Below are 27,691 nucleotides of genomic sequence, written 5' to 3' on the forward strand. Positions count from 1 at the left end.
AGTTGATCATTTTCAAGTTATTTCTTTTGGGTGTGGAGCGTGATTATCTTCCTGATTGTTGAGAGGTTTTTTTGTTTCAGCTGCATTGGATCCCTTTTCCTAATGGGGTGGCAACATTGAACGTATGATCATTGTCAGGGGGGTCAGGACAACACCACCAAAGTGAAAAAAAGATGAAAAATTGCCTTGTAAAATATTGTAATTGCATAGTCAAACTGGGTTATTCATTACCCGAATGATTTGACGACATAAGTTATGTTAATTTAGTTTCTTTTCCCTAGAAGGCAACCCTCTTTATAAGAGGGAATTGTATTGCAACTTTGTATTATTATTTTATGCAAGAAAGAGAGGAGATTTTGTGAAAGTAAAAGGAAATTACAATGGATTTGTTGTAGGTTGTATCTCTTCATTTTTTTGGATAATATAAAAGGAAGGACTAGCTATTTCTCCATGTATGTAGCCCAAATTGGATGAGCCATGTATATTTGTGTCTCTCCTATTTTGTGCATTTCCGTGTTTAATTTTACGCAATATTTTATGTGTTTCATTTCTTTGTTCATTAATTTATAACAATTTATTATACTCCCTCTCTAGTTCTTCTACATACCCCAATCTACCCTCTTATCTAAACTTTTTGTTAGAATCTCGTCTTCTTCGAAGGGCGCAAGCTAATTGGCTAAGACTACCATAAGGACGCTCATATTATAGTTTATATCTACAACTTGTGCTTCTAACCACATAAACCTCTCCTCTTCAAGATCTTCAGGGTTATTAACAAATTCATCAACCATAGATAGGATTTTACAACTTTATGCTTAAACTGAACTAAATAATCTGAAACTAGCCACAAGATTCCCAAAGAAACTAGCTATGATATCAATATTATCTGTAAACTATTGTGGATATTCCACAAGATAGTTTGTCACAATAGATTTAATAAAACTATACTTAAAATCTAAAATCTATACTATGAGAGTTATGTTTCCTTATACTTTGGATTTATTAAGTTATTGTTTTCATACATGCAATATGTAAAATTTGGAAAATAGAGAATATACACAAATAAAATCTCTCACAACCATAATAAAAAAATATATGATCCGGGAAACCCTTTCAAGAGAAAACTTAGTTGGAAAGTGAGGATGTTATGCTTTATATTTCTCTCAATGGAAATGGATGCAATTACAAAGGAGTGAAACCTATCACTCATGAGATGTTGCATCTCATAATTTTTCTTTGTCCACTCTTAGCTACTCTTAGCTACTCTTATTATTTATGCAACAAAATGCACTAGAATAAAGTAGAACCCCTTTTCCCTCTAAGTGAGGGAGTTATAACACAACCTGATAGCCTAATAGTGTTGAATTTTGACTCTAACTATTAACTAGAGTTACAATATCAAGTCTTCTAGAGTCTTGCTCATTATGATCATGTGGCTAGCCCCTTTTATATGAGTTGTGACTAACATGGAATTATCTTGAATGATGCGGGTCAACACAAGAAGTTTAAGATCTTTGTGGTATAACTTGTGCATACAAATTATGATTGAGATGATTCTCGTACTATTGAAAAGGTATCTATGTGTAGAATAAATATTGTGGGGTAGGGCGGGGGGGTGAAACACTTACACAGAAAAGTATTAACCCCAAAAAATTACATTTTATGTCTCAAGGTGCTTCTAGAAAGTTTCATACCCCAATTAGAGGAAACCCTATAAGGTCTCAACCTCTAACCTCATTGATAAAATGGGTCCCATGAGATGATTCCTCCACTTTTCATACTCTAGAAGCATCAAGATGAATGGAAAAAATTAATGATCCAATCTATATCATTGATCAATATCAACGAGAATATGTTTTCATCATTAACAATGATAGGGATCAAATTAAAGAACCATGTTTCATTATTCTTGAGAGAAACCCTAAAATGAAACTTAAGGTCCACTGTCACTCTATGGGTCACTAGGAGCATGGCCAAAAAAATTCCATAAAACCAAGTTCTCGAAGCTTCATTTCCAACCATATAACATTGTTCCAAGGATGTTATTAAATAGAATTATGTGGGAACTAAACCTAGATATGATAGGCAGGAGGATTCTTTGACCATAATTAAAATAGATCGCAATAAGGTAAGGAATAATTTATATGAGGCCAAAGCTACTATGTAAATTATGCCAAACTATACTGAGCCAATATGTTGATATGTTTACCATGAATAAAAAATTCATGAGCGAACGAAAGAGGCAAAAACCTTTATCCTTGGGGATACATTGACCCTCTCAAAGTTGGGGAAGAAAAATAGGAAAACAATAAAATTAAAATAATAGATCAAAGTATTCGATCTCTTAGACCAATATGTTAATAGTGAAATTGAGACCCTAAGGAACTAGAGCACAAAACTAAAATACGAAAAAGAGAAATTTATTTATAATAATAAGAAAAATGCTTGAACATGCAATAAAATGGTACTTGGAAGCTCAAAAAATGAATTGGAGAAGCCGAAGATTAAAATTCAAACTCATAATACAAAATTAGAGGAAGAGGAAACCCTATAAGGTCTCAACCTCTAACCTCGATATCTTGATAGATGCAGCTACCATGTTATGAATATGTTTGGAGATAATGTTTTGTCAAGCTTGAAGGCTTTTTAGATCCAATTTTGAACCCATTGTTGGTGTTTTTCCTAAATTACATGAGTATATGCATCTTATGTGTGGAAGAGCTATTCGACCTTCATTTTGAGGTATTTTCCACTATCAAAAGTGCCAATTTTGACCCTTTCCACTCCCTCTTACAACCTTATTACTATATTTTTTCCTCATAATTGCTCATGCTTACAAGGAAAATTACCACAAGAAGCTCACATGGTATAATTTTTTCAAACTTAATAATTTCCTTTATTTTTGATGATTTATTAGAGCTAGAAGTTGTTTATGCTAATGTTAGTTACAAATCATATAAACCCACTTGAGATCTGATAACATGTGTTGTTGTTTTCCATATATGTGCACATACAAAAAAGAAATCAGCCATATGGGATTTTTTCCACGTGTTCTAAGATGGTTTGATACTCATTATATCACCCCCAATGTTATGCAACCAACTAACAAAACAAAAGGAAATATAAATCAACGACTTGAAAAATAGTCTCTTCTAGGGGGCAACCTCCTTTATGTCACATAAATGAAAAATTCTTGGATCATTCAAATGAAAAAACCTCCTTGCTATATATAGGAGTCCAAGGGGTCACAATATAATCATAGCCTACATAACAATAATAATGTAAGGGCACAATAATAACAATAGTGGGATTTATTGGGGAACAATAATAACAATATGGGGACTGTTGGGCACAACAATAAAATTAAGGGGGCTACACTAACAATCACAATAAGTGGTTGCATAGTATTATAGGGACCTAACATGCCCCTCTTGTTATAGATCCATTTGGGCACATCACTCCCATCTTCCCATGAAACCCTAATTCAGTTGTTACATGCCCTAAAGATGTCAACCATCAAAATGCCTAGCTTCCCAAGAAGTTCTATGACTGAAATCATCCAAAAATTGTCTCTAAGAGTATCAGTAGAGGTAGATACACTACCATTGTGCGCTTTAGTGCAACCCAGTACACTACCACGGCGCACTGGAGTGTAGCCCAGTACACTACCAGGGTGCACTGCAGTGCAGCCCAGTACACTACAAGGGTGCATTGGGCGAATTTGAGCTAAATTTCATTGGGGTTTGGGAATATTCTTATCCATTGGATGCATCTAGAATCTTCCCAAGTTTATTTACTCCTTTAGGCTCGAAATTGGATGAGAGAGGAATTAATGAACATCAATCCCTCTATCCCTTCCTCCATGGAACTAAATCTTAAGTTTGGGAGGGAATTCACTGTCACCATTTGTGACATAACTTATATCATTCACCTATAAAAGACCACTCATCTAAGTGATCAGGGGCTAGAAATCATTGAATTATAGGGAGATGTTGTTAGTATGAGACTTGAGTTGGTTTCAAGTATTGTAATGATGTGAAAATGTCTTGCTTATTATAAGGAGAGGATGGGATTGAACTAGAGGAGTGACACTGAATTAGGAAAATTGGGTTGTACCTCTTCCATTTACTAATAAAGTGTTCAAAACTTTTTTCATATGTTTGCATTTTGCATTAATGCTTTCATATGTGTATTATGCACTTGATTCCATTTTATGTTTAATCAATAGATCATTATCATATTCTTTGATTGGCTTTTGTCTTCTGTCTATGTGTAGGTACTTTTCAAGCAAATTAAGTACGGAAAGGAGTGACAGAATTGGTCAATGGAGATAAGGAGTAAGCAAAAGCTTCAGGTAGGCTTCTTTACTATGTTATTTAATCTATTGGTTATAGAAAAAGTAGAGAATGCTTTTCATTGTTGTTCTAGACTTAGATACTAGTCTGAGGGTTTAAGCGTTTATCTGTAGACACTAAAACTTCCCAAAACAAATTGGTGACTCCGCTGGGGAGCGATCATCCATCCTAGTAGCTTATTAGCCTCCTTAGACACCTTTGAAACGAGAACTAATACAGTTAACCATTTCGTAGAGATAGCAAAAAAGTGACCCAATTTTGAAAAGGGGCGATGAAGAACACACATGTTTTTTTTAAAGCATAGTTTTTGGCACTTTAATTTTTTTTATGTACACTACGTTTCAGAATGTTAGTGATCTTCATTCTGATTTTAAAAAGTGGTGATTCTTCATCATGTCATTTGTTTAAAAGACCTATTTTTTGCCTTTAAATTTATTCTAGTGTCACCCATTACGATTTTCAAACATAGAACAACAAACTTTATTTATTAATACTTATTTATTAACTCAAAAAAATATTATTTTCCAACCAGAATAAACTAATCTCAATCCCTAATGTTTTAGGTTAAATCAAAACCCTTAATGTCCACACTATTATCATTATATTTTAAGTGATACCAAAATTGCTAATCCACTTTACTAATTCCTTATTTAAAAATCCAAGAGTTAAAATGATAAAATAGTAACTTTAGTAACATTAACACAGAATCAAATAACATGATACTTTTTTAACATTAATAGGGAATCAAATAAATCTACATGCATCATTTTGGAGTGGTTACAGTTATAAAAATTGCAACATAACAAGATCAAGCCCCAAAAGAGATGATTGATGCGATGTGATTTATTTCACCAGTTTCAATCCCACTTCTTCACCCCTATGAGCATCACCCGATGCAATGAGTGCTAAGTGAACTATTCAAATCATGAGAAATTAGTCACTTAAGACTACCTCTCATGGAAATGGTCATACGTGAATGACTTACTTAACGCAATTGAATCCCAAAAATGATATCTAATATAATGCACTGCGTAAATCCCTATACTTAAATTCAAAAAGAGTGAAGGGATCTCTACTTGAATGGTTCATGAGGCACAATACTTGCTAAGGTTTTGCAAATGGGGTAGCAAGCTAAGTGGGCTTGATTGTGGGGAAAAAAAACTCCACAGTTAAGCGTGCTTGAGCCAGAGGAGATTTGGGATGGCTGACCTCCCGAGAAGTCTTGGTTATCGGGTGCAAGCCCCAGAAGTGATGATTGACGCTATGTGATTTACTTCACCAGTTTCAATCCAACTTCTTCACTCCTGTGAGCATCACCCGATGCAATGAGTGCGAAGTGAACTATTCAAATCATGAGAAATTAGTCACTTAAGACTACCTCTCATGGAAATGGTCATACGTGAATGACTTACTTAACGCAGTTGAATCCCAAAAATGATATCTAATATAATGCATTGCGTAAACCCCCTATACTTAAATTCAAAAAGAGTGAAGGGATCTCTACTTGAATGGTTCATGAGACACAATACTTGTTAAGGTTTTGCAAATGGGGTAGCAAGCTAAGTCGGCTTGATTGTGGGGAAAGAAAAAAAAAACTCCTCAGTTAAGCGCGCTTGAGCCAGAGGAGATCTGGGATGGCTGACCTCCCGGGAAGTCCTGGTTACCGGGTGCAAGCCCCGGAAGTGATGATTAATGCTATGTGATTTATTTCACCAGTTTCAATCCCAATTCTTCACCCCTGTGAGCATCACCCAATGCAATGAGTGCTAAGTGAACTATTCAAATCATGAGAAATTAGTCACTTAACACTACCTCTCATGGAAATGGTCATACGTGAATGACTTACTTAACGCAATTGAATCCCAAAAATGATATCTAATATAATGCACTGCGTAAACCCCCTATACTTAAATTCAAAAACAGTGAAGGGATCTCTACTTGAATGGTTCATGAGGCACAATGCTTGCTAAGGTTTTGCAAATGGGGTAGCAAGCTATGTGTGCTTGATTGTGGGGAAAAAACTCCACAGTTAAGCGCGCTTGAGCCAGAGGAGATCTGGGATGGGTGACCTACTGGGAAGTCCTGGTTACCGGGTGCAAGCCCCGGATGTGATGATTGACGTTATGTGATTTATTTCACCAGTTTCAATCCCACTTCTTCACCCCTGTGAGCATCACTCGATGCAATGAGTGCTAAGTGAACTATTCAAATCATGAGAAATTAGTCACTTAAGACTACCTCTCATGGAAATGGTCATACGTGAATGACTTACTTAACGCAGTTGAATCCCAAAAATGATATCTAATATAATGCACTGCGTAAACCCCCTATACTTAAGATCAAAGCTTTTCTAGTTTACGTTGGGCGACTCCCGTAATCACCAGGCAACCAATATATTTTAAATTTAGGAATTTTAATTTGAATCTAATTCTTCTAAATTCCGACAAAGTACCATTTATTCTCATGTCACCCATTATGATTTTCGATGATAGAACAACAAACTTTATTTATTAATACTTATTTATTAATTCGAAAAAATATTATTTTCCAACTAGAATCAACTAATCTCAATCCATAATGTTTTATGTTAAATCAAAACCCTTAATGTCCAAACTATTATCATTATACTTCAAATGATACCAAAGTTGTTAATCCACTTTATTAATTCCTCATTAAAAATCCAAGAGTTAAAATGATAAAATAGTAACTTCAGTAACATTAACGGGGAATCAAATAACATGATACTTTTTTAACATTAATAGGGAATCAAATAATTCTACATGCATCATTTTGGAGTGGTTACAGTTATAATAATCTCAACATAACAAGATCAAAGCTTTTTTCGTTTATGTTTGGCGATTCCTTGAATCGCCCGGCTGCCAATATATTTGAAATTTAGGAATTTTAATTTGAATCTAATTCCTCTAAATTCTGGCAAAGTATTATTTAGTCTAGTGTCACCCATTATGATTTTCAACCATAGAACAACAAACTTTATTTATTAATACTTATTTATTAAATCAAAATAATATTATTTTCAAAACAGAATCAACTAATCTCAATCTCTAATGTTCTAGGTTAAATCAAAATCTTAATGTCCAAACTATTATCATTATATTTTAAGTGATACCAAAGTTGTTAATCCACTTTATTAATTCCTCATTTAAAAATCCAAGAGTTAAAATGATAAAATAGTAACTTCGGTAACATTAACAGGGAAACAAATAACATGATAATTTTTTAACATTAATAGGAAATCAAATAAGTCTACATGGGTCATTTTGGAGTGCTTATAATTATAATAATTACAACATAACATGATCAAAGCTTTTCTCGTTTATGTTGGGCGATTCCCGGAATCGCCCGGTTGCCAATATATTTTAAATTTAGGAATTTTAATGTGAATCTAATTCCTCTAAATTCCGGCAAAGTCTCATTTATTCTAGTGTCACCCATTATGATTTTCAACCATAGAACAACATTTTTTATTTATTAATACTTGTTTATTAATTCAAAAAAAATACTATTTTCCAACCTGAATCAACTAATCTCAATCCCTAATGTTTTAGGTTAAATCAAAACCCTTGATGTCCAAACTATTATCATTATATTTTAAGTAATACCAAAGTTGTTAATCCACTTTATTAATTCCTCATTTAAAAATCCAAGAGTTAAAATGATAAAATAGTAACTTCAGTAACATTAACAGGGAATGAAATAACATGATACCTTTTTTAAATTAATAGGGAATCAAGTAAATCTACATGCATCATTTTGGAGTGGTTACAATTATAATAATTGCAACATAACAAGATCAAAGCTTTTCTCATTTACATTGGGCGATTCCAGGAATCGCCCGACTGCCAATACATTTTAAATTTAGGAAATTTAATTTGAATCTAATTCATCTAAATTCCGGAAAAGTATCATTTATTCTAGTGTCACCCATTATGGTTTTCAAACATAGAACAATAAACTTTATTTATTAATACTTATTTATTAATTCAAAAAAATATTATTTTCCAACAGGAATCAACTAATCTCAATCCCTAATGTTTTAGGTTAAATCAAAACCCTTAATGTCAAAACTATTAACATTATATTTTAAGTGATACCAAAGTTGTTAATCCACTTTATTAATTCCTCAATTAAAAAATCCAAGAGTTAAAATCATAAAATCGTAACTTCAGTAACATTAATAGGGAATCAAATAACATGATAATTTTTTAACATTAATAGGGAATCAAATAAATCTACATGCATCATTTTGGAGTTGTTACAGATAGAATAATTGCAACATAACAAGATCAAAGCTTTTCTCGTTTACATTGGGCGATTCCTGGAATCGCTCAGCCGCCAATATATTTAACATGATATTTTTTAACATTAATAGGGAATCAAATAAATCTACATGCATCATTTTGGAGTTGTTACATATATAATAATTGCAAAATAACAAGATCAAAGCTTTTCTCGTTTACGTTGGGTGATTCTGGGAATCTCCCAGTTGCTAATATATTTTAAATTTATGAATTTTAATTTGAATCTAATTCCCCTAAATTCCGACAAAGTGGCATTTATTCTAGTGTCGCCCATTATAATTTTCAACCATAGAACAACAAACTTTATTTATAAATAAATTATTTTCCAACAAGAGTCAACTAATCTCAATCCCTAATGTTTTAGGTTAAATCAAAAAACTTAATGTCCAAACTATTATCATTATATTTTAAGTGATACCAAAGTTGTTAATTCACTTTATTAATTCCTCATTTAAAAATCCAAGAGTTAAAATGATAAAATAGTAACTTCAGTAACATTAACACGGAATCAAATAACATGATATTTTCTAACATTAATAGGGAATCAAATAAATCTACATGCATCATTTTGGAGTGGTTACAATTATAATAATTGCAACATAACAAGATCAAAGCTTTTCTCGTTTACGTTGCGCAATTCCCTAAATCTCTCGGCTGCCAATATATTTTAAATTTAGGAATTTTAATTTGAATATAATTCCTATAAATTCCAGCAAAGTATCTTTTATTCTAGTGTCACCCATTATGATTTTCAGCCATAGACCAACAAACTTTATTTATTAATTCAAAAAAATATTATTTTCCAACCAGAATCAACTAATCTCAATCCCTAATGTTTTAGGTTAAATCAAAACCCTTAATGTCCAAACTATTATCATTATATTTTAAGTAATATCAAAGTTGTTAATCCACTTTATTAATTCCTCATTTAAAAATCCAAGAGTTAAAATGATAAAATAGTTACTTTAGTAACATTAACAGGAATCAAATAACATGATACTTTTTTAACATTAATAGTGATTCAAGTAAATCTACATGCATCATTTTGCAGTGGTTACAGTTATAATAATTGGAACATAACAAGACAAAAGCTTTTCTCGTTTATGTTGGGTGATTCCCAGAATCCCCCGGCTGCCAATATATTTTAAATTTAGGAATTTTAATTTGAATCTAATTCCTCTAAATTCCAACAAAGTATCATTTAGTCTAGTGTCATCCATTATGATTTTCAACCATAGAACAATAAACTTTATTTATTAATACTTATTTATTAATTCAAAAAAATATTATTTTCCAACAAGAATCAACTAATCTCAATCCCTAATGTTTTAGGTTAAATCAAAACCCTTAATGTCCAAACTATTATCATTATATTTTAAGTGATACCAAAGTTGTTAATCCCCTTTATTAGTTCCTCATTTAAAAGTCTAAGATTTAAAATGATAAAATAGTAAATATTAACACGAAACAAATAACATGATACTTTTTTAAAATTAATAGGGAATCAAATAAATCTGTGTGCATCATTTTTGAGTGGTTACAGTTATAAAAATTGCAACATAACAAAATCAAAGCTTTTGTCATTTAGGATGGGTGATTCCGAGAATCGCCTAGCTGCCAATATATTTGAAATTTAGGAATTTTAATTTGAATCTATTTCCTATAAATTTTGGTGAAGTATCATTTCTTCTAGTGTCACCCATCATGATTTTCAAACATAGTACAATACAATTTATTTATTAATTCAAAAAAATATTATTTTCCAACCAGAATAAACTAATCTCAATCCCTATTATCTTAGGTTAAATCAAAACCCTTAATGTCCAAACTATTATCATTGTATTTTAAGTGACACCAAAGTTGTTAATCCACTTTATTAATTCCTCATTTAAAAATCCAAGAGTTAAAATGATAAAATAGTAACTTCAGTAACATTAACAGGGAATCAAATAACATGATATTTTTTTAACATTAATAGGGAATCCAATAAATCTACATGCATCATTTTGGAGTGGTTATAGTTATAATAATCGCAACATAACAAGATCAAATCTTTTCTCGTTTACGTTGGGCAATTCCCGGAATCGCCCGGCTGCCAATATATTTTAAATTTAGGAATTTTAATTTGAATCTAATTCCTCTAAATTCCATAAAATTATAATTTATTCTAGTGTCACCATTATGATTTTCAACCATAAAACAACAAACTTTTTTTATTAATATTTATTTATTAAGTTTATGAGAAAATTCTTCGGCGTAAATCACATGATAATAACTTTGTCAACGCATTTCAAACCAACCAGCGTGGTTCATCGTCGGGGCAAGTTGAAGAATTAGATCTAGGCTGCATGTTAAATAGTTAGAGAAGGACCTTCAACGACTATATTTGGCCACGTAATGGCTAAATTGACCAGCTAAAAGCTATATTTAACTAGGACTTGGCTAGCAGGACAGGACCAAGGGAAAGGAGAGCAATTTAATTAAAAGTTAAAATAAGTTAATGTTAAAGAATTTAAATAATTATGAAATCAATAGTTAGTTATATTAGTATTAAATCAAAAGGGTTTTTTCTTTTTTTTAGTAATAAAAATTCTATTTTTATAAATAAATTTAAGTTTAATATAATAAGAATCTATAATTTAATTTTATCTAATTGTTAATTTATTTATTAATTTGTTAAAAAAAAAATATATATATATATATATATATAGATATATCCTATTGCAAGAATTGTTATTTTAAAGTTTAATATAATAAGAATTTACATTTTTTTAGTTTAATTGTTTACTTGTAATAAAAAGGCTTAAACTAAAGGCTATTTGAATATTATATAAACTAACCCTCAAAGAGGAACAAAGAAAAGAGAGTGGGTTAAAGGAAAAGAAGGGGAAACTAACAAACAAAAAACAAACAATAAATGGTGGGAGGGGAGGAAGGGAAGAACATGACTAGGAAGCAAGAGCTGGGACCCAACAGCTACTGATCTTCCAGCCATCCTCTCTATTAAGATTGCTCAGCATTTTTTTGATTTCAAGGGCTTCCCTAAATTTTCGGAGATGGAACTGCGAAACTCTAGCAATAACACTGGCCTCCTCGATACAAACATGATGTTAATTTAAAAAATATTATTTTCCAACCATAATCAACTAATCTCAATCCCCAATGTTTTAGGTTAAATCAAAACCCTTAATGTCCAAACTATTATCATTATAATTTAAGTGATACCAAAGTTGTTAATCTACTTTGTTAATTCCTCATTTAGACATCCAAGAGTTAAAATGATAATATAGTAAGTTCAGTAACATTAACAGGGAATCAAATAACATGACATTTTTTTAACATTAATAGGGAATCAAATAAATCTACATGCATCATTTTGAAGTGGTTATAGTTATAATAATTGAAACATAACAAGATCAAAGCTTTTCTCATTTACGTTGGGCGATTCCCAGAATCGCTGGGCTACCAATATATTTTAAATTTAGGAATTTTAATTTGAATCTAATTTCTCTAAATTCCAGGAAAGTATCATTTATTCTAGTGTCACCCATTATGATCTTCAACCATAGAACAACAAACTTTATATATATAGGGGTATGATGTAATGATATAAACTAAGACATTCAATTTTAAAAAATATACACATAATGTTAATATTTTTAAGTATTTTTCATGAAATATGTTATGAGCGTTATATTATAATAATAATAATTTTAATTTTTTAATTTGAATCAAAATTATATTTATATTTTTATAGGGTAGTGTGAGTCTTTTTTTTCAAATAATTTTTTTTAACAATCTTAAAAAAATTAAATCGAAATTTTAATTTTTAAATTCGGTTTTACTGGAATTTTTTAAAATTGTTGAAAATTGACTCTAAAAAAAAAAGCCATCATTCCACTATCAATACTTTTCATTTTCAGGGTGTTTTTTGCACAATTTTTCCACAAAAAAAAATCGTTTTCACTGCCATTTTTAAAACATGTTCAAAATTGACCCTAAAAGAAAAAACCATTGTTCCAGTATACACATTTTTCGTTTTTAGCATTGTTTTTCATGTTTTTTCGGGGTTTCTGGGCCAGAGTTTCCGTTTTGAGTTTATAGTTCCTGTTTCAAAGTTTACATTGTTATTGACAGAATTGGTCAAGGGAGATAAGGAGTAAGAGAAAGCTTCAGGTAGGCTTCTTTACTATCTTATTTAATCTATTGGTTATAGAAAAAGTAGAGAATGCTTTGCATTGTTGTTCTAGACTTAGCTACTATTCTAAGGGTTTAAGCGTTTATCCATAGACACTAAAACTTCCCAAAAGAAATTGGCAACTCCGTTGGGGAGTGCTCATCCGTCTTAGTAGCTTATTAGCCTCCTTAGACACCTTGACATACTTTACTTGTTGTAATTCAACATTTTTGCATTGAATTTTGGTCAAAACTTGAGGTTACATGACTCTTGAGTGGCCTCATAGGAATCAGCACAAGATAGCCTTAGAGACAGTGCACTGCAATGCACCTCCAGTTAGAGACAGTGCACTACAGTGCAGTTACTCCCTCTTTGGCCTGTGATGATCTTCCAAGGGTTAGATTCCCACCCTTGGAATTAAATTTTTTGCCAAAATTCTTTTGATTGCCTATTTGCTGATTGTAAATGGATTTCATGTCTCAGAAAATAGGTTTTCATCTCCTTAGCTGGCCCTACTTAGACTAGGATGATAAATGTTTCTTATGTATTTACCTTGTCATTTTCAATATATAGTCAAAAGTTAGTGTTTTGGTTGATTGATCTTTGTCGAAAGAAAGTGTCGTAAAATCGTCTATTCCTTAGAAAATTGAATTGTCGTAAAGTCTTCAATCATGAAAGATCGATTGATTGATATGCACATTTGATTAGTTTTTCGTTGAAAGTGTCGTAATTCCTCATTTCTTTGAAAATGAAAGTGTCGCAAAGTCTTTCTTTCCTTGAAAAGAAATTGTCACAAAATCGTCATTTTTATGAAAAGAGTTTATTGATTGATTGTGCATTAGTTTTCCTTTTTGTTCATTCACATTAAGGGAAATCGAAAAGAAATACATGTATTTTGCATTATATATATTGTAGCTTGTGAATGCTTGAAAGGAATAGCTAGGGAAATTACATTAGATGTGCTCTTTTCTCTTTGTCAAAGATATGCTTGCTCTATCCCTACTAGGTAAGGATTTTCATTGTTAAACTGAATGGAAAGAATGCTTATCATATTTGTTTCATTTTAGGAGTTACAAAAATACATCACATGGTGAAAATTGAAAGGAAAATTCTAAAGAATATCAACTTAAAATTTATCTGAATTTACCTAATGGAGCATTGTCACCTAACGAAAAACATTTAGACGTCTGGGCTAGAGACGTGTTTCGACGTCGTAAAACAAAGCCGTTGTCACTAACTTTTCTGCAATATATCCCGAGTGTGATACCTCATTCCAAGTATGTGAGTATATCGTATCTCGTCCACATACCTTCGGATATATGTGGCGGTGTTACAATATGTAAAGTATATGGGAATGCCCTCACTGTGCGGTTTTGCATTAGACAACACTTATACGGATTGGGCCTCCACGTACTTTTAGGTATACATGGGATGACAACACTACGTTTCCATCCATCCTTAGGTAACCGAGTGGCCGCCTTGTACATTGTGATACACCGAACATAGCATTTGGGGAGATTTCCTTCCCGTACTTCTCAATTCTCCAAGAGGTATTCTGCAGTCCACAGTTGCTTGGTAAACATTTTGCCTAGATTATCCCTCTTTTGTTTTCTTATGTTACTTTGATAAAAATAAAATTAATTTACCATGGATAACATCCTCCATGCTCGCTCCTTAGTTGATCTCAGGTTGAAACATATGGCGACAAATCCAGAATCCACTGATCAAGGAATTCATTTTTATGGGAATCCTACTCCTTTTCTGTCGGAAATATTGGTGCTCCTTGTATGGATACATTGTCCCTTTCAGGATTTACCGTTGGCTTGCGAGTATGGTTGTTTTCAACCTCCTTGGCTCAAAATGTCGTGATTTATCTGCAATCGAGTACACCTCCAACTGGACAAAGTAAACCCCCAGTTGATCCTAAAGTTGACCCTTTGCCTTCTTCCTCGGTTGTTTCTTCCTCCCCTTCTTCCTCTTCGCCTTGTGAAAGTATTGGTACTAGTAACCAGGTGGCTAAGAAGAAGAAGAAGAAGCAAATTTAACAAAGGGGAAACCAAGCAACCATCACTTTAAATATGACATCTAATGAGAAATTGTCCATCACGGCTCACAAAGTTCGATATGCATGCAAACTTTGTATGTGAGACCATCTTCTTTGAAATTGTCTTGATATTCCTCATACCTTAGAAAGATGGTGTTCCCGTTCACATCATCCTATGTCATCAACTTCTAGAGATCATGCCGGTGACACACCATCAACTAGTGGAAGTAAAGTTCATGGAAAACACGGTAAACTCATGTCTCCCTGTAGGTTATGTGAAGGGAACCACCCCATTCGCCTTTTTCCCTATCTAGATGAAGCCAAAAGAGTGTTGGATAACCTTCCTACTTCACCGCAGCGACTTCCATCTGGTTACAGGAAACTCTCCCTAAATCTGTCACTAATTGATGAATTGACTGACCAAAATTTACTATCGGTCAAATCCACTCTCTTTGAAAGTGAATCCTATGAGTCTATACCTGACCCAAATCAATAGGTTAAGGTAATAGTTGACCCGATTTCACCTTCAGTTAATCGTACCTTTCCCGAAGAGAGTGAATATGATACCACTCAAGTTCTTTTTATTTCTTTAGATTCAAATGAGCTTGTGGGCAATCCTCCTGTTCCATCAAGATAGGAGGAAAATCCTCCCACTCTCATAATTCAAGGGGTTAATTCTCCCATTCTTACGGTACCCCCTCCAAGTATTTTGGTCACTTCCTTTGATTGGAATCGACAGGTTGGATTTTATCTTCCTTCTTATGTTCCTTTCTAGATCATAGTACAAGTTTGTAATATGATTGTATCTGGCACTATTATAGATGAAGGTGCATCAATGAGCATCCTTTCCTCAACTGCTTGGCAAGCGCTCGGCTCCTCGCTTCATGTGCCAGTTACCCAGAATCTGTTGGCTTTTAATAGAGGAACCAGTCAACCATTAGGGATCCTCCCTTGGTTACCCATTACTTTGGGAGGAAAAATAATTTATTTGAATGTGATGGTAGTCCCAAGCCCTTTAGATTATAGTTTACTACTTGAGCACAACTATGTTTATGACATGGGAGCTATTGTTTCAACACTCTTTCGAGTGATTTGTTTCCTGCATGAAGGCATAATTGTTACCATTGACCAGCATTCATTTCCGGTCCAAATATAGCTCCTAGTCAACCATCATCTCTAAGTGGTCCTTTCTTACCAATGGTATCATCCCCACCACGGATTAATTATATGGCAACTTGTTCCATACCTACATCAACTTACTATCAATTCAATGATGTTCTACATCATGTACTAGGGGAATTGGAACAAGATCTCTCCTTCATGACCTCTTATGAGTTGTGATTAAAGGAATTTGAGGATAGTTCCTAGTTTTGTGTCAACCTCGTTAAAAAATGAAACCAAGGATACAATGACAGTTCATGGTACTGTGTCAACCTTGTTAAAAAATGAAACAGGTCCATGAGGATAGTTCTTGGTCTTGTGTCAACCTTGTTAAAAAATGAAACAAGGAGTATGAGGATGGTTCTTTTACTGTGTCAACCTCACTAAAAAATGAAACAACCCCTATGAGCATAGTTCCTTGTCTTGTGTCAAGCTCATTAAAACATCAAACAAGGTCCCCTGGAGCAAAGTTCCAAGTTGAGTCTTTGAGTAGATCTCGTAAAATCCCAATCGAGTCTTTCACTTGATCTCATAAATGAACCTTCATTCCGTCCACCTAGGTGAATGAAATGAACCTTTGGGGGCATTCACCTAGTGGTAAAGTTAAGTGTACTTGTAGGTTATGTGAAAGGAATCACCCCATTCACCTTTGTCCCTATCTGGACGAAGCCAAAAAGGTGTTGGATAACCATCCTAATTCACGACAACAACTTCCATCTGGTTATAGGAGACTCTCCCTTTCATTATGTTGGGGGCATGTAAACTAATCTCAAGCATATTTTTTTGTTTTAATCTTGCGTAAAAATGAAACTGAATCCAAGCATAGTTTTTCATTTCAAGCTTGTGTAAACATGAAACTGAATCCAAGCACAGTTCCCTATGGTTCAAGCTTGGGTAAAAATGAACATATTTCCATTTTAACCCTATGATGGCCATTCTATCAGCCTTTTCTATCAGATGATCCTTGGTTGTTTTCATCCCATCACCACCATCCCTTTGGCCATTCATATGCTTTCACTTGGTTGTTTTACCCTTTTTGAGGAACAACTGCAATGAGTGGTCTTATTAGCCAGCCTCTTCAGATAAATCAACATGTTTTGAGAAGTTCCAACATCATCAGAACCATTTTCTATCCTAGAAACCAATCGTTCTTCAAAGTGGAGTTCTCTTTAAGCTCTTTTCAGACTCTCTAAATATGAAAATATTGTTGAGCCCTTGTCCTTTCGAGCTCTTTAATTGATTGCAAATGATATCTTTCTTGTATTATTTTACACTTCTTCAGACTTGAGATATTAATTTATAAAAAAAGAACTTTTGGAGTTTCCTTTACGTCCCTTTTCGAACTCTCTAAACATGAAAAGTACCGAGTTATCTTTGTCGTTAAACTCGTTAAAAACATCAAATAGTGACAAACTTGTCCACCTAGACAATACTGAGTTTCACCTTCGCTAGACTCATTAAAGTGTCAAATAGTGATGGATTCACCTGAAGGGTGGAATTATACAACAAGCATATGTTATTCTCCTCAAGCTTGATAAAAATAAAGAGGTATTGGTCAGCAATGACTGAGGAAAATTGGAAAAAGGGGAAAACACTTTATGGTAGCAAGTTGTTCTTGAACATGACACTTTCACCTAATCACCGTGACTATGTGGGTAGGGTCATTCAACTTGATGGTTATCACACCATTGGTCTATCACACCATCTATTACTTTGTTTTGGGTCAGTGCTACCAATTCATCTTAGTGTCACCGACATGTTCAAGGGAATTCATTCAGTTCAAACTTCATCCTTTGCAATACCGTAAACCTTCATTTTCATGACCGACATTCCTGAACCTTCTGTTGTCAGTTAGTTATTCATCTCCAAAATCATTTACCTCATTTTGTGTCATTGATGTGGGATACATCAAGGCCCTCCTATGATGAGTCGCTTCTTGTTGACATCAGCACATCATCCAAGAAGTTAACTTAGAAACACCTTTTCAGTACCTTGAGGCTTGCATACATCTATGGCGGGTTTCTTTCTTCCCGTGATAGGTTGACATCACTGGCCTTTGACCAAAATACTTTGTATGGTGTTCGACATCAAATCATTTATTCACACCATGCAAAATGTATTGTAGTACCTTGAGGGTCATTATCATTATCGGTGATTCCTCTCGCATCTGTCAATGGCTTACATCATTGGCTGCTAATCAGATGATGTCTTCCCATGTTTGACTTCAGATCATTTATTCACATGGTTAGACTTGTACTTGAGCAAAAGATTGAACAAGATTGAAGACCTCAAATCTAGTTTCATCCATCCGGGCTGCGATATTTTCAGGAGTACTAAATCAAATGTACAATTGTCGTACATTCATGGTCCTCCATTCATGGGTCTATATCTATAGACGACTATATTTGTACATGTAATCAAAGTTTATAAGCTAAGCATGGGTATGCCTTCCCTCAGCGAGTCATAAAAAAATCAAATTATCATGATATATGTATTGTAATTGATGCAGGTCACCTTCCGCTTTGGAACCTCCTCTCCATATGATAAAGAATCTCACCCGACATACATATTTATGACTTCATGCTCTAGGGGATAGCTATTATAGATTCATTTGGTCACATCAACCCCAACTTATAGATTAGTACTATTAGGGCCCATCAAACCCTAATTCAGTTGTGACATCCCCTAAATGAATTCAACCATCAGAATGCCTCCTTCCCAAGAGATTCCTTGACTAAAATCATCCAAAAATTGCCTCTAAGAAGATAGTGCAGGCAGGCCTTCATTAGGGTGCACTGCAGTGCAGTACAATACACTAACTGGGTGCTATGCAGTGCACTTGAGCACTCTTTTGCATGCGTTGGGCAAATTTGATTGAAATTTTATTGGGGTTTGGGAATATTCTTATCCATTGGGTGCATCTAGAAGCTTCCCAAGTTTATCTACTCATTTGAGCTCGAATTTGGATGAGGAAGGGAGTTAAGGAACATCAATCCCTTTATCCCTTCCTCCATGGAACTAAATCCTAAGTTTGGGAGGGCATTAATTATCACCATTTATGGCATAAATTCCTTCATTCACCTATAAAAGGACCACTCATCTAAGTGATCGTTGGTTGGAAATCATTGAATTATAGGGAGATGATGTTCGTATGAGACTTGAGTTTCTTTAAAGTATTGTAATGATGTCAAAATGGATTGCTTGTTATGAGGAGAGGATGGGATTGAACTGGAGGAGTGATACTGAATCAAGCAAATTGGGTTGTAACTCTTCCATTTACTAATAGAGTGTTCAAATCTTTTTCCATATGTTTGTATTTTCCATTGATGATTTCATATGTGTATTATGAACTTGATTCCATTCTATTTTTAATCAATAGATCATTATCATATGCTTTGATTGGTTTTTGTCTTCTGTCTGTGTGCAAGTACTTTTCAAGTGGATCAAGTATGTAAAGGAGTGACATAATTGGTCAAGGTAGATAGGGAGTAAGTGAAAGCTACAGGTGGCTTTCTTTATTGTCTTATTTAATCTATTGGTTATGTAAAAGGTAGAGAATGCTTTGCACTATTGTTCTAGACTTAGCTACAAGTCTAGGGGTTTAAGTGTTTATCCGTAGAAGCTAAAACTTCCCAAAACAAATTGGTGACTCCACTAGGGATAAACGGTTAAACTCTTAACTTTATCCCTAGCAGATTCGCCAATTTGTTTTGGGAAGTTTTAGTGTCTACGAATAAATGCTTAAACCCCTAGACTAGTAGTTAAGTCTAGAACAATAGTGCAAAGCATTCTCTACTTTTTCTATAACCAATAGATTAAATAGGGCAGTAAAGAAGCCTAAATGAAGCTTTTGCTTACTCCTTATCTCCCTTGACCAATTATGTTCCTCCTTTCCATACTTAATCCGCTTGAAAAGTACTTGCACACAGAGAGAACACAAAAACCAATCAAAGAATATGATAATGATCTATTGATTAAAAATAGAATGGAATCAAGTTAATAATACACATATGAAAGCATCAACGGACAATACAAACATATGGAAAAAGCTTTGAACACTTTATTAGTAAAATGAAGAGTTACAACCCAATTTTCTTGATTCATTATCACTCCTCTAGTTCAGTCCCATCCTCTCCTCATAACAAGCATCATTTTGACATCATTACAATACTTGAAAGAAACTCAAGTCTCATACTAACAGCATCTCCCTATAATTCAATGATTTCCAGCCCCTAATCACTTAGATGAGTGGTATTCTTATAGGTGAATGTAGAAAGTTATGCCATAAATGGTGATAATGAATGCCCTCCCAAACTTAGGATTTAATTCCATGGAGGAAGGGATAAAGGGATTGATGTTCCTTAACTCCCTTCCTCATCCAAATTCGAGTTCAAAGGAGTAGATAAAATTGGGAATCTTCTAGATTCACCCAATGGACAAGATAATTCCCAAACCCTATTGAAATTTTGCTCAAATTCACCCAGTGTAGGCCAAAGAGGGCTTAAGTGCACTGCATAGCACCGAGAAAGTGTACTAGACTGCATTGCAGTGCACCCTAATGAAGGCCTGCCTGCACTGATCTTCTTAGAGGCAGTTTTTGGATGATTTTAGTCATGGAATCTCTTAGGAAGGAGGCATTCTAATGGTTGACTTCATTTACGACATGTAACAACTAAATTAGGGTTTGATGGGCCCTAATAGTACTGATCTATAAATTTTTTGAAAATTCATATTTCATGCTTAAAGAAGGTTATAAGTGACAAGCTCCCAGTTCAAACAATATTGCCAGAACTAGATGAGAAAGGAAAAATCATATTGGAACCTAAATCACTCACAGAAAAAACAACTTGACAGCTACGAAATTGATTGATTTAAAAGTATCTCATCAAGTGGAAGAAATTACCAGTTAAAGATTCCACGTGGGAGGATAAAATTTTAATACAGAAGCATCCATAACTACTTAAGCGTCGAGGATAACACTTTAAAACTAGTGGTAAAGTTAAGTGTCCTTGTAGGTAATGTGAAAGGAATCACCCCATTCACCTTTGTCCCTATATAGATGAAGCGAAAAAGGTGTTGGATAACCGTCCCGCTTCACCGTAGTGACTTCCATCTAGTTACAGGAGACTCTCCCTTTCATCATGTTGGGGGCATGTAAAGCAATCTCATGCATAGTTTTTCATTTTAAGCTTGCATGAAAATGAAACTGAATCCAAGCATAGTTTTTCATTTCAAGCTTGTGTAAACATGAAACTCAATCCAGGCATAGTTCCTTGTCTTGAGTCAAGCTCATTAAAAAATGAAACAAGGAATATGAGTAGAGTTCCTTGTCTTGTTTCAAGCTCATTAGAAAATGACACAAGGTCCCCTGGAGAAAAGTTCCAAGTCGAGTCTTCAATTAGATTTTGTAAAATCCCAATTGAGTTTTTCACTTGATCTCATAAAAGAACCTTCATTCCATCCGGCTGACAGCCATGAGTATTCTACTTAGGTGAATGTAATGAAGCTTAGGGGGCATGCACCTAGTGGTAAATTTAAGTTTCCCTATAGGTTATGTGAAGGCAATCATCCCATTGACCTTTGTCCCTTCTGGACGAAGCCAAAATGGTGTTGGATAACTGTCCTGCTTCACCACAATGACTTCCATCTGGTTACTGGAGACTCTCCTTTTCATCATGCTCGGGGCATGTAAACTAATATCAAGCATAGATTTTTGTTTTAATATTTTGTAAAAATGAAAATGAAGTCAAGCATAGTTTTTCATTTTAAGCTTACGTAAAAATGAAACTGAATCCAAACATAGTTTTTTGTTTCAAGCTTGTGTAAATATGAAACTGAATCCAAGCAAAGTTCCCTATGGTTCAATCTTGTCTAAAAATGAACCCATTTCCATTTTAACCCTTGTGATTTCCATTCTATCAGCCTTTTTCTTCAGATGAGCCTTGGTTGTTTTCATCCCATCTCCACCACCCCTTTCGCTGATCATACGCTTTCACTTGGTTGTTTAACCTTTCTTGAGGAACAATTGCAATGAGTGGTATTATTAGCCAACCTCTTCACATAAATCAATATGTTTTGAGAAGTTCCAACATCACTGGAACCTGTTGCTATCCTAGACACCACTCGTTCCTCAAATTGGAGTCCTCTTTAATCTCTTTTCAGACTCTCTAAACATGAAATGATTACAGAGCGCTTGTCATCTCCTGCTCGTTAATGGATTGGAATTGATATCTACTCAGTATAAAATTAACCCTTTTTTGGGCTGAGATAGATTAACTACGAGAAAGGAATATGTTGATTGAACATGATCAATATGTTCTCTCTCGTATTGTTTTATGCTTTTTCAAACTTGAGAGAGAAATCTATGAAAAATAACTTTTCAAGTTTCCTTTTTGTCCCTTTTCAAACTCTCTAAACATGAAAAGGACTTATTTATCTTTGTCGTTAAACTCGTTAGAAACATCAAATAGCGACAAACTTTTCCATCTAGACAAGACCGAGTTTCACCTTCGCTAGACTCATCAAAACATAAAATAGCGATGGATTCACCTGAAGAGTGGAATTATACAACAAGCATATTTTATCCTTCTCAAGCTTGATAAAAAATAAAGAGGTACTGGTTATCAATGACTGGGGAAAACTAGAAAAAGGGGAAAACACTTTATGGTAGCAAGTTGCTCTTGAACATGACACTTTCACCTCATCACCATGACTATGTGGGTTCGGTCATTCAACTTGATCGTTATCACACTGTTGGTCTATCATACGATCCATTTCTCTATTTTCAGTCAATGCTACCAATTCATCCTAGTGTCGCCAACATGTTCAAGAGAAGTCATTTAGTTCAAACTTCATCCTTTGCAATACCATAAACCTTCATTTTCATGACCTCCATTCCCGAACCTTCGTTTGTCATTCGATTTTCATCTCCAAAATCATTTACCTCGTTTTGTGTCGCTGATGTGGGATACATCAAGGCCCTCCTACGATGAGTCACTTCTCGTCGATATCAGCACATTATCCAAGAAGTTGACTTAGAAACACCCCTTCAGTACCTTCAGGCTTGCATACATAAATGGTAGGTTTCTCACTTCGGGTTATAGGTTGAAATCACTGGCCTTCAACTGAAAGACTTTGTATGGTGTTGAACATCAAATCATTCATTCACACCATGTGAAATGTACAGTAGTACCTTCAAGGTCATCATCATTATCGATGATTCCTCTCACATCTGTTAATGGTTTACATCATTGGATGGTAATCAGACGATGCCTTCTCATGTTCGACTTCAAATCATCTATTCACATGGTTAGATTTGTACTTGATTGAAAGATTGAACGAGATTGAAGACCCCGGATCTAGTTTCATCCATCTCGGTTATGATATTTCCAGAAGTACTAAATCAAATATACAATGGCCTTACATTCATGGTCATCCATTCATGGGTCTATATCTGTAGACGAATATATTTTTACATGTAATGAATGTTTATATGTTGAGCATGGGTATGCCTTCCCTCAGTAGTTCATGAGAAAAAAACAAATTATCATGATATATGTATTGTAATTGATGTAGGTCACCTTCCACTTCGAAACCTCCTCTCCACATAGTAAAGCATTTCACTCGACATACATATTTACGACTTCATGCTTTAGGGGGAAACTGTTACAGATCCATTAGGGTGCATCACTCCAATCTTATAAATCAGTGCTTTAGGGCCCATCAAACCGTAATTCAGCTGTTACATGCCCTAAAGAAGTCAACCATATGAATGCCTAGCTTCCCAAGAAGTTGTATGACTTTAATCATCCAAAAATTGTCTCTAAGAGGATCAATGTAGGTAGATACACTACTAGGGTGTGCTGTAGTGTAGCCCGATACACTACCAGGGTACACTACAGGGTAGCCCAGTACACTACCACAATGCACTGGGTGAATTTGAGCAAAATTTCATTGGGGTTTGGGAATATTCTTATCCATTGGATGCATCTAGAAGCTTCCCAAGTTTATCTACTCCTTTGGGCTAGAAATTGGATGAGGGAGGAGTTAAGGAACATCAATCCCTTTATCCCTTTCTCCATGGAAATAAATCCTAAGTTTGGGAGGGCATTCATTGTCACCATTTATGACATAACATCCTTCATTCACCTACAAAAATACCACTCATCTATGTGATCAGGGGTTGGAAATCATTGAATTATAGGTAGATGTTGTTAGTATGAGACATGATTTAGTTTCAAGTATTGTAATGATGTCAAAATGGATTTCTTTTTATGAGGAGAGGATGGGATTGAACTAGAGAAGTGACACTGAATCAAGCAAATTAGGTTGTAACTCTTCCTTTTACTAATAAATTGTTCCAATCTTTTTCCATATGTTTGTATTGTTCATTGATGCTTTCATATGTGTATTATGCACTTGATTCCATTTTATGTTTAATCAATAGATCAATATCATATGCTTTGATCAGTTTTTGTGTTCTGTCTACATGAAGGTACTTTTCAAGAAGATTAAGTATGGAAAGGAGTGATAGAATTGGTCAAGGGAGATAAGGAGTAAATGAAAGCTTCAGGTAGGCTTCTTTACTATCTTATTTAATCTATTGGTTATAGAAAAAGTAGAGAATGCTTTACACTATTGTTCTAGACTTAGCTACTAGTCTAGGGGTTTAAGCATTTATCCGTAGACACTAAAACTTCCCAAAACAAATTTTTATCCCCAGCAGAGTCGCCAATTTTTTTTGGGAAGTTTTAGTGTCTACAGATAAACGATTAAACCCCTAGACTAGTAGATAAGTCTAGACGAATAAAAAAATTGTTTTCCTCAATGCTTAATTAGTTAAGGATGCTTCTGTATTAAAATTTTTGTTAGGTTCCCACACTAACCCCCTTATTTATGTAGTAGGATCGAGTCATAGTTATAGTTAAGTAAGGAGTCAATAAAGCCCATATTAATAATTGTAAGTGGTTAACCTGCAATTAATGACGGGACCATAGTTAGTTGCAAATGGGCCATGGTATTACATAGATGGTATTAATAAGAACCATGGTATTGATCCATGGTATTGCATGTATGAGTCATATATAATGGATAGAGACTCCCTGCAAGGAGCATCGTGTCTTATTTTGTAATCGAGCTCTACTCTATTGGAGGTTGCCCCCTCGAAGGGGCAAGTGAACATTGCTTTTTGAATAATAAAATACTTGTTGTTGTTTCTCACTATTCTATGTTCTGGGTATATTTCTTCACATATTCTGTATTCTGGTATCATCTTGCAGGTTAAGAGCATAACAAGTGGTATCAGAGCTCTTTCCAGGGCTGGTGGGATCTCCATTTCTTAGCAAAAAATTTTTTTGGCTAGAGACGTGTTCCAATGTCTTTAAACCACGGGATCTGTTGTTGAGTGCATAAACCTGCGGACTTGGGGAGGCATGCATGCAGGAAATACAAGAGGTGGTCATGCATGTTGGACTCCCTTGTAACCCCTGTGGGTACCCCTTCGAGTAGTAGCGCTTTAAACAGAACCGCGCACGGACTATCTTTAAAGTACCCTCTAGGTATATCAGAAGCCCCATAGCTCCATTGAAATCTCGCCATAGATAAACCATCAGTTGTCTTGCTGCTATAGTACACTGAGAATGGCACTTGGAGAGATTACCTGCTCGTACGATATGGTAGTCGGGTTGTATGGCTAAGGGTACGATTGATCCTCCTTAGTTAGAGCCCTGAAACATTGGGCTGAGTACTACTATGAGACCCTTATGTATATTGCGATCTGTAGCACCTGACACTCCTCGAGACCATAGTTCCCTTTTCTATCTCGACATCACGCATAATCTCTACTAGATCAAATCTCACAAGTGGGGTTGTAGCAGCAGCAGACATCAGTCTCGCAGTTTCGAGTTAGCAGACCAGTCTTTCCAATCCATCAGATCCATAGTAGCAATCGGTGTTGATGCTCAGAGCTATCCGATCAGCCATTCAGATCTCTCAGATCCACCAGATCTGAGTAGTTGTGTGGGGTTCCTATACCAGGGCGTGATTTTCACAGGACTTTTGGTAGCATTGACATTTTGGGGATTCGGCTACTGTAGTAAGAATCAAGACGATGAGATGAGCAAGGTGGTACCATTCAATTGTTAGTGAAAAAAAATTTGGGCGGTCCCAAATTTCAAGTACATCGGATCGGTGTATGGTAGAAACTAGAGCTCAAGCTATGGCCAATGAGAAGATCAACAAACTTGAACAATCCTTGCAAGCCATCCAAGCTCAGCTTGACAAACTAACTGACACACTCTCTAAGGGCATGGAGGAAGCCCGCGAGGAGGCGTATATTGGCAATGGACACTGTGAGGGTGAGTCTAGCTGCTCTCTTCACCTCTGGGGCACCCACCAACAATCCCGTCCACGACCTCCAAAGCTAGATATGCATAAATTTGATGGTTCTCACCCGCCCGCATGGATAGCACAAATGGAGCAATATTTCAATGTGAATAACATGTTAGATAATGAGACTCGGCTTATGGTGGGGAGCATGTACTTGGACAATGAAAGATGGCAATGGTGGGAATGGCATCAACGTTGCAATGGAAGTTTTATGACTTGGTCCACCTTCAAAAAAGCTCTTACATAGCGCTTTGACCAGGAATCTTCTTTTTTGGGTCGTCTCACTAAGCTCCAACAGACTGGCACAGTGGATGAATATGTTATAGCCTTTTAAGCCTTAGCTTTCCGCACTAGAGATCTCTCAGATGTGTTCTACACGGAATGTTTTATCAGCGGTCTTAAAGAGGCCATACAAGCCCATGTCCGACTTACACCACCCTCCCACATGGTCGAAGGCTTGCAAGGTAGCTCATAACGTGGAATGTGCATTAGCAGCCCAGTCCATTCACCCAAATTTCACCACCAAGGGTCGGCCCCCACAAGCTCACAGCATGACTCAAAAACTTAAGGTGCAAAAGGTGTCACCTGCAGAAATAGCCAAAAGAAGAAAATAGGGATTATGTTACTACTGTGATGAAAAATACTCCCCAGGTCATAAATGCAAGGAGCCTAAATTTTTTCAACTTGATGCCATTGATTACAACTCATCGGAGGAATCCCCACCACTTAAGGAACTGGAGGAGGTAGAAGAGGACAACCAGAAGGACAATGTCCCTGATGAACTAGTTATTTCGCTGCATGCTTTGGCAGGGATTTCTTCACCTCAAACTCTCAAAATCAAAGGTTTTATTAAACATCGCCTAGTAGTAGTCTTGATTGATAGTGGAAGTACACATAATTTCATCCATCAAAAAGTCACGGAAGAAGCGCGTTGTTTTGTACGAGTAGTTTCTAACCTCCAAGTCAAAATTGCGGATGGGGGAACAATGAAATGTGAAGGCCGCTGTGAAAATGTCAAACTTCAAATGGGGATTTATCAATTGAAGACCCACATGTTTTCCATACACATGGGAGGGTGCGACATTGTCCTCGGTGCTGAATAGCTTCTCACTCTTGGGCCAATCACAATGGATTTCCAGGAGTTATATATGAGATTTAAGCAGAACAACTCCACACATACCCTCTGTGGACTCCAGGCGGGAGCTCCCGCTATCATTAGCTCACATAGGATGGAAAAATTGCTAAA

This window comes from Pinus tabuliformis, chromosome 5_1 (genome assembly GCF_031772625.1).
Source record: "Pinus tabuliformis cultivar Carrire ecotype Pingquan chromosome 5_1, CPIR1, whole genome shotgun sequence".
NCBI classification, from domain to species: domain Eukaryota; kingdom Viridiplantae; phylum Streptophyta; class Pinopsida; order Pinales; family Pinaceae; genus Pinus; species Pinus tabuliformis.